The sequence below is a fragment of the Mytilus trossulus genome, chromosome 2 (genome assembly GCF_036588685.1).
Source record: "Mytilus trossulus isolate FHL-02 chromosome 2, PNRI_Mtr1.1.1.hap1, whole genome shotgun sequence".
Classification (NCBI taxonomy): domain Eukaryota; kingdom Metazoa; phylum Mollusca; class Bivalvia; order Mytilida; family Mytilidae; genus Mytilus; species Mytilus trossulus.
The window spans coordinates 37,555,525-37,563,326 of NC_086374.1; the positions used below are offsets into that span (position 1 = coordinate 37,555,525).

At 31.4% G+C, this 7,802-nt stretch overlaps 1 long non-coding RNA gene across 1 annotated transcript; it reads left to right on the top strand.

The window, feature by feature from the left end:
• Positions 1–3,851: 3,851 nt before the first annotated feature.
• LOC134705106 (uncharacterized) lies at positions 3,852–7,424 on the top strand. The gene is made up of 3 exons (XR_010105481.1): positions 3,852–3,916; positions 5,803–5,910; positions 7,390–7,424. It is a non-coding gene; the product is annotated as an uncharacterized LOC134705106 (long non-coding RNA).
• Positions 7,425–7,802: the final 378 nt, after the last annotated feature.

Consider the following 7,802-nt stretch of genomic DNA (forward strand, 5'->3'; position numbering starts at 1 on the left):
ATTACAACTGTAAACCACATAATAGTATCCAATGAATGTACCAAAAAACTGTGACAAGAAATTAAGCAACTTTTCTTTTTTGATCAAGCATTCCTTAAAAGCATTTGGCACAGCATACTGATGTCGTTTATACATGTAGTTAGTACGTACAGAAAAAAAGTATTAACAAAAATACCTTGCTTCAAGGTATTTCAAACGGGAAAGAAATCCATAAACCTGACAAGGCTGAGTATTTTTAAACGATATAAATAGGAAACAATTACATTGCATCATATTCCTGCAGACTTGGTGCAGAATAAAGAAAAGAAAAAAAATTAAAAAAAGCGTTAGCCATCTTTTTTGTATTTGTAACATCTTAGAAAAATGCATCAATTGAAAAAAAAAGTTTTATGAAGCAATCAATTATCTTTACTTCAAAAGAACATTTGAACTTGCAAAAAACTACATATGGGTCATCATAATGACATATGAAGTTGCATAAACATTAATAATTAGATAAAGATCATGCAAAATTAGTAAGTTGCAGTGTAATAATGGGTCTCACTTCAAACGGGCATCAGCAAAGTTTATGTGTATGCACATTGAACGACAAATGTATGTGACGTATAAAAGTTTCTGACGTCAGACACTCAAATCAATTAATGTGTTCGTAGATAGAAGATGTTTTTGTGTTCGGTTAAATTGTCCCCTTTTAAAATTGTTATACGATGATGACTGATGTACCCATATTTTGACTATTTTATTAATTGTGACTGTTTATTTAACGCATCATGTAAATATAACGGAATTTGATGAGACTGTTATTAAAGTGAGAGGGTAAGCGCTATAGAACCAGGTTTAATCCACCATTTGAAAATGCCTGTACCAAGTCAGGAATATGACAGTTCTTGTCCATTCGTTTTTGATGCGTTTTGTTATTTGATTTTTCCATGTATTATGGACTTTCCTAATTGATTTTCCTCTGAGTTCAGTATTTTTGTGATTTTACTTTTTTTTATATCTCTTTATTCCTCATGATACGCGGTAATGGATGAACGAGATCAGGAAATTGAAACAACAAACTTACAAAAACAGTAACATCTATTTTAAAATACATGGTATTTGCAGAGAACTTCTGCACATAAACGTTGCGCTAATGCAAAACGAAAAGAAACAAAGTTTAAACATAGTCAGATGAAAACAGACAGAAAGCAAGTCAGGTTAATTACCAACATTCATAAAAACGACAAATAAATAAAGAAAAAAGTAAAATCACAAAAATACTGAACTTAGAGGAAAAATAATTCGAAAGGTACATAACCACACGGCAAAATCAAATAACAAAACGCATCAAATAAATATGGACAATAACTGTCATATTCCTGACTTGGTACATGCATTTTCAAATGTGGAAAATGGTAGATTAAACCTGGTTCTATACCGCTAACCCTCTCACTTTAATTACAGTCTCATCAAATTCCTTTATTTTTACATTGATGCGTTAAATAAAAAGACACAATAAATAAAATAGTCAAAATATGGGTACATCAGTCATCATCGTATAACAATTTTAAAAGGAACAAATTAACAGAACACATAACCCGCTAAGGATACCAGCAGGGTTGATAAAGCAAGATTGAGTATAGCAAGAACAAAGATTTGTCAATTCACCATCCTAGCAAAGCCTGCGTATGCAATAGGTATCCGTCAGTTGATACGATATTCAATAAAAGAGGGACGAAAGATACCAGAGGGACAGTCAAACTCATAAATCGAAAACAAACTGACAACTTAAATTTCATATCTGCTTCCCTTGCTGTAAGCTATAAACAGAGGGTTCCGAATTTGTTTAGAAACAACAGTCATGAAATGTCAGTTTCACAAGTAATGCCGTATCCGTTTCACTTTTTTACTTTTCACTAACTTTGTAATAACACAAGGAACACGACAGGTGTAACATGTGGTACAGGATTTGCTTACCCCTCCAAAGCATCGGATATCACTCGTTTACGTGTAGGTTTGTGTGCTCAATCATTTTGTTTTATGTTGTATTTGTCGACTGTTTTTGTGCTTTTTGTCGTGTTTTGTCTTTAGTCATTGCATTGTCAGTTTGACTTCGAATTATGAGCTTGATTATCCTTTCGGCATCTTCGCCTATGTATTCCGACATATATCGTGATAATCGTGCCTTCCAAGAAATGAAATACTTAATATCATAAAGGTTATGTGATGTACGGTTTGCGTTGCGTCACAGAATGCTGAACAAGATCCTACCCTCAACAAGTTGCCTGCTTTCCAAAGTAAATATTTTCAAAATATGCTAAATATAGATTCCACAACTACAACAAGTGTATTACGATATTTCTCTACTCGAGACAGTTAAATTTTGATATTTAAAGCGCGAGGCTTACCGGGCTTATTAGATAATTAAAATTTAATTGTAAAGAGTGGTGAAATATCGTAATACACGAGTTACAGTGGTGGAATCTGTTTCTGTTATGATTTTTATCCTTCCTTTTCAAGGGAAAATTGTATTCTTTTGATGTGGCATCATCAGGCATGGTGGCCTTTTTTCATGACTTCACAATAACAAGATTCAGAAAAAAAACAAGAACATTTAACGTCACAATTACATTTCAACCAATCTTTTGCCGAAAACAGATTTTTTAATAGTGAAGAGAAATATTTTTCTCACACCGGTCAGAAAAAGTAGAAAAACGTTTTGATAAACGTATGTCAATAACAAATTCACGGAATGAGAACAATAAATGAGAGGTTTAACTAGCTGTAAAATCAGGTTCAATCCACCATTTTCTACATAAGAAAGTGCCTGTTCAAAGTCAAGAATATGATAGTTTTTATCCATTGGTTTGATGTGTTTGAACATTTGATTTTGCCATTTGTCGTTTCGTTTAAATTTTTCTTGGGGTTCGGTATTTTTGTGATTTTACTTTTTATAATATGAAACGTGTGGAAGAACAGCGGAAATCGGTTTTAAACAGACAAAAAAGATAATACGGCGAAATCTTGAGAAACACGGCAATTGCATTATTTGCATAAAATACATATGCTACTAAGTATGCAAGAAGGCTGATCAACTATCGACTATCGGTTTCTTTTTAAAGCTTAGTGGCAATATTTGTTTCAAATCGTCTTGAGAACTACTTTACAAATTGAAATCAATTAGGACGTCAAAGTTCATTGTGAGGTTATTTCGATGTTTTGTGTTGATCGATTTTTTTGTCGGTGAAACTTGAAAGTTACAAAGTTTCTAAGATGAGATCGACCGTTTCTTTTGTTGATGTTCATTAATTATTTGAAGTAAGATGTGTAATCCTGAGTATAACCAGCACAAATTCAAATAACGTGTATCGATACAAATACATCTAGGATGATAAGTGTCAGTTCGTGCTGATGTTGAATCAATGGGACGTTTATTTTTCAATTTCATTTTTTCCCTTGAAATATACCAGACCTTTAACATATGGTATGTCCTTTTAGTACATGTGTTTTTAAGGAAATGTTAGAATTTTCCCTAATCATTATTAGCAAAATTTGAAAAGAAATGACTGAATTGAGGGTAAGTCAAACATGTTACAACTTTCGTTTAATAAAAATTACATTATATTGATTTAATTACAATACATTCTTATCATCGTCTTTGTTCTTTATTTCTCATTCTAAGCATTAATAAGCAATCCATTGAACATTACTGGAGCCATTGAAATTGTATATATATTAAAATGGTGTATACATGTATTACATTGTAACCTGGTTATATTGTATCTACTTATCAAATCAATTCTGTATAAATAAGATCAAGATGTCACTTAAAAAAAGTAGCCCAGAGATCAAAGGATTGCGAATATGAACCGCTGTATTATCAACGTTATGATCTTGTTTATTTTGTGTATACAGATACGCAATAATGTGAATGGTATGTATATAATAAAATTAAGTATTTTTTATAATGATTAAGTTTTGGGCAGTTATTTGACAAAATGTAAACAGTACACAACTGAGTGTTCGCGGATACTTATATTTTAACACTTCGCAACCAACGTGGAGGTTATTCGTTTTTGTTGTTTTATAATTGTCTTGACGTATTCATAAAAGAGAAGACCAAGTTGATATATATATATATATATATATATATATAGATATTGTAGATTGCTTATAACTGTACTTGCATCATCCCTGTTTTGTCCTATTGACTTCAATTTGTTTGTTCTTTAAATTTGTTGGTTTGAAATGTCCATATTTGGATGGAGGTATAGCAATACATTCAAAATCAATAGAAATCGTCAATAAGATATCAACCGAACACCAAAAAAAAACTATGAAAAGAGAGGTCAGATATATACATTTACATCTTACTGTATCATTGTAGAATATCATATTGCTAATTTGGACATTGCTGCCGAAAACAACAAGAGGCTCTCAAGAGCCTGAATCGCTCACCTTAATTTTTCGGGTTAAATCTCTCATCAATGATTATTTTTGCTTTTCAATTTATTTAAATGTTCTTTGAATCGTCCTAATTTCTTCAAAAGCAAAAAAAAATAAAAAATTCTCCTATGTTCTATTTTAGCTTTAGGAGCTATGATTCTTGACATACAAGGAAAGAAAATATAAAACCTATACTAGATACTCTGAAACTCATTTAGCATAAGTTTGGCTGAAATTGATACAGCAGTTTCAAAGGAGAAGATTTTTTAAAGTAAGTCAACATGATGAACAAATTGTGAAAAAAAGTCTTTAAAGGGCAATAACTCCTTACGGGGTCAATTGACAATTTTGGTCAATTAACTTATTTGTAGATCTTACTTTGCTTAACATTTTTGCTATTAACAGTTTTTCTGTATCTATAATAATATTCAAGATAATAACCAAAAACTGCAAAATTTCTTTAAAATCATCAATTCAGGGGCATTGTACCTGAAAAACCAGTTACCCAATTCGGCTGAAAATTTCAGGACAGGTAGACCTTGACCTAATAAATACTTTTACTTCTGTCTTATTTGCTCTAAATGCTTGAGTTTTTGAGATATAAGCCAAAAACTGCATTTTACCCTGTGTTCTATTTTTAGCCATGACGGCCATGTTTTTTGACGAAATAGAAAATAAAATACAAACTTTATTTTATACACCCTATTGATCATTCAGTTGAAGTTTGGTTGAATTTGTTTGAGTAGTTTTAGAGAAGAAGAAGCAAATATAATGATGAACAAATTGTGAAAAATTGTCATTAAAGGACAATAACCCCTGAAGGGGTCAATTGACAATTTTGGTCATATTAATTTATTTGTAGATCTTACTTTGCTGATCATTCTTGCTGTTTACAGTTTATCCTTATCTATAATAATATTCAAGATAATGACCCAAAATGGCAAAATTTCCTTAAAATTACCAGTTAAGTGGCAGCAACCCAACAATGGGTTGTTTGATTCATCTTAAAATTTCAGGGCTGATAGATCTTGACCTAATGAAGATTTTTAGCCCATATCAGACTTGCTATAAATGCTTTCGTTTTTGAGATATAAGCAAAAAACTCAATTTTAACCCCATGTTCTATTTTTAGCCATGGCGGCCATGTTTTTTGACGGATCAGAAATCGACGCACAAACTTTGTGCAAGATAATCTAAGGAACAATCTTGCTAAGTTTCATCCAAATCCATTCATTAGCTTCAGAGGAGAAGATGTTTGAAAAATTGTTAACGACGACAGACGACGACGACGACGACGGACACCAAGTGATGAGAAAAGCTCACATTTCCTTTTAGGAAAGGTGACCTCAAATTAAGAATATGTATTTATTTTAGGTTTCATAATACGTTGTCCAGCATATATGGAATATGATAAGGACACAAATTCATGTGAATGTATAAAAGGATATAAATGGAGCGAGGAAGTTCAAAAATGTGTTAAAGGTAGTTATTATATTATCGACATACCTATTCGTTGACAACACAGAACCTACATAAATAGTATGACAATGATATATATCGTTTGTTTGTCAATGAATATTTTAAACATAAACAAAATTCAATGAGACCCTTTGTATACCACATATTAAATTAATAAAAAAAGATGGTAATAGAGAAGGTTTTAAACGATCACACTCTCGGCAATTTTGCTTGCGAAGACCAAACTTGTATTACATGTCTACAAAATGACAATCCTGCATACGTTCTGAAGACATTAGTTTTGTCAGATACCCGTATTTAACATTATGAATTTAGTCTTGCATGTCTGTATCATAATACAGCTTTATGTTTACTTTTTGTATGTAACGCAATACAGCAAACAATGCCATAAAAGTATGATTTTGGACGATTTTTTACTAGAAGTCGCTTAACGAAGATCTTAACCTGTGTAAAGTATCACTTTCGCTTAGGCGTTGGCTTGAATCTATTTTGTCAATAAACATCTGAAACATAATATATTTTAGTTAAAATAACTTGTTTTGACATTTTTGAAATTGACTTCAAAGGGTACAATACTAGTGTTATTTCGAAACTAATATATATCACGATTATAACAGCCTGTTGATTTATCGATATGATTAACACAACTCTTAAAATGTTTTTTTTTTTCATTTAAGGGACATAACTTAATGTTCAACAACTTCGCATTTTTGATCCTGTCCCAAGTCAGGAGCCTCTGGCCTTTGTTAGTCTTGCATTATCATTATTTTAGTTTCTTGTGTACAATTTGGAGTTTAGTATGGTGTTCATTATCACTGAACTAGTATATATTTGTTTAGAGGCCAGCTGAAGGATGCCTCCAGGTGCTGGAATTTCTTGCTACATGGAAGACCTGTTGGTGACCTTCTGCTGTTGTTTTTTCTATGTTCGGGTTGTTGTCTCTTTGACACATTCCCCATTACAATACCTTTTTTTAAGATTCTATTGAGACAAAAGAAATTTACGAAAAATGCGAAATCGATTGATTATAGAATGGCAAACTGATGCATGCATTTTGCTTTTAATCATATCAGAAACTACATGATATATACACATAATACAACCCAGAAGTAATGGAAAATTGTTCATATTTTTAAATGACTGTAAATTTATTGTATTCCATGACGTACTTGTTAATACAACTCACAAGATACAGCTGTCATCGCTTTGTTTTGACCTGGTCTGTAAAGATTCTAAAGGTTTTACATTTTCTTCTTTTCAAAAATTTGGTATAGAGCATAAACCGGTCATGGAAAATCACTCACAATCGTTATCAAACTTATCTTTCTAAACAATTACATAAACATTGACGCGATTTGAAAAAAAGGGAATATTATGAAATACATTGTATCTTTTCTATAAATTCATTTACTTTTCCACATGGAAATGATTGGAAGCAAATTTGTATTGTAGAACCTAAATAACATTTATAAATACTTTCAGATAGTACTGGTTGCTGCTTGCCGGGTGCACCTGGGAAACGATAACATTTAGTACCAAGAAGAACGACATGAAAAACGTTATTTACAAATATTACTAGCAAATAAAGCTGTAATTCTAATCTGTTTGAAAGGATTTATTTGTATTATGTCATTAACCGATTAAGAACTTTAATTGCGACACAGTTGATATTAACATTGTGCATAGAAAATTATTCTCATAACTAGTATCAAAAGAAGTTTCATAGAAATCCCAAACAATTGGCAAGTCAAATTATTCATCACAAAAAGGTAAAGCAAACCAATTTACAATCTGAAAATCCTGCATCTGTTAAAGATCTCATCTTCAATAAAAAAAAAAAAAAAAGCTAGAAATTTAATCCCTAAACGTTTGATGTGTTTGAGATTTTAATCTTG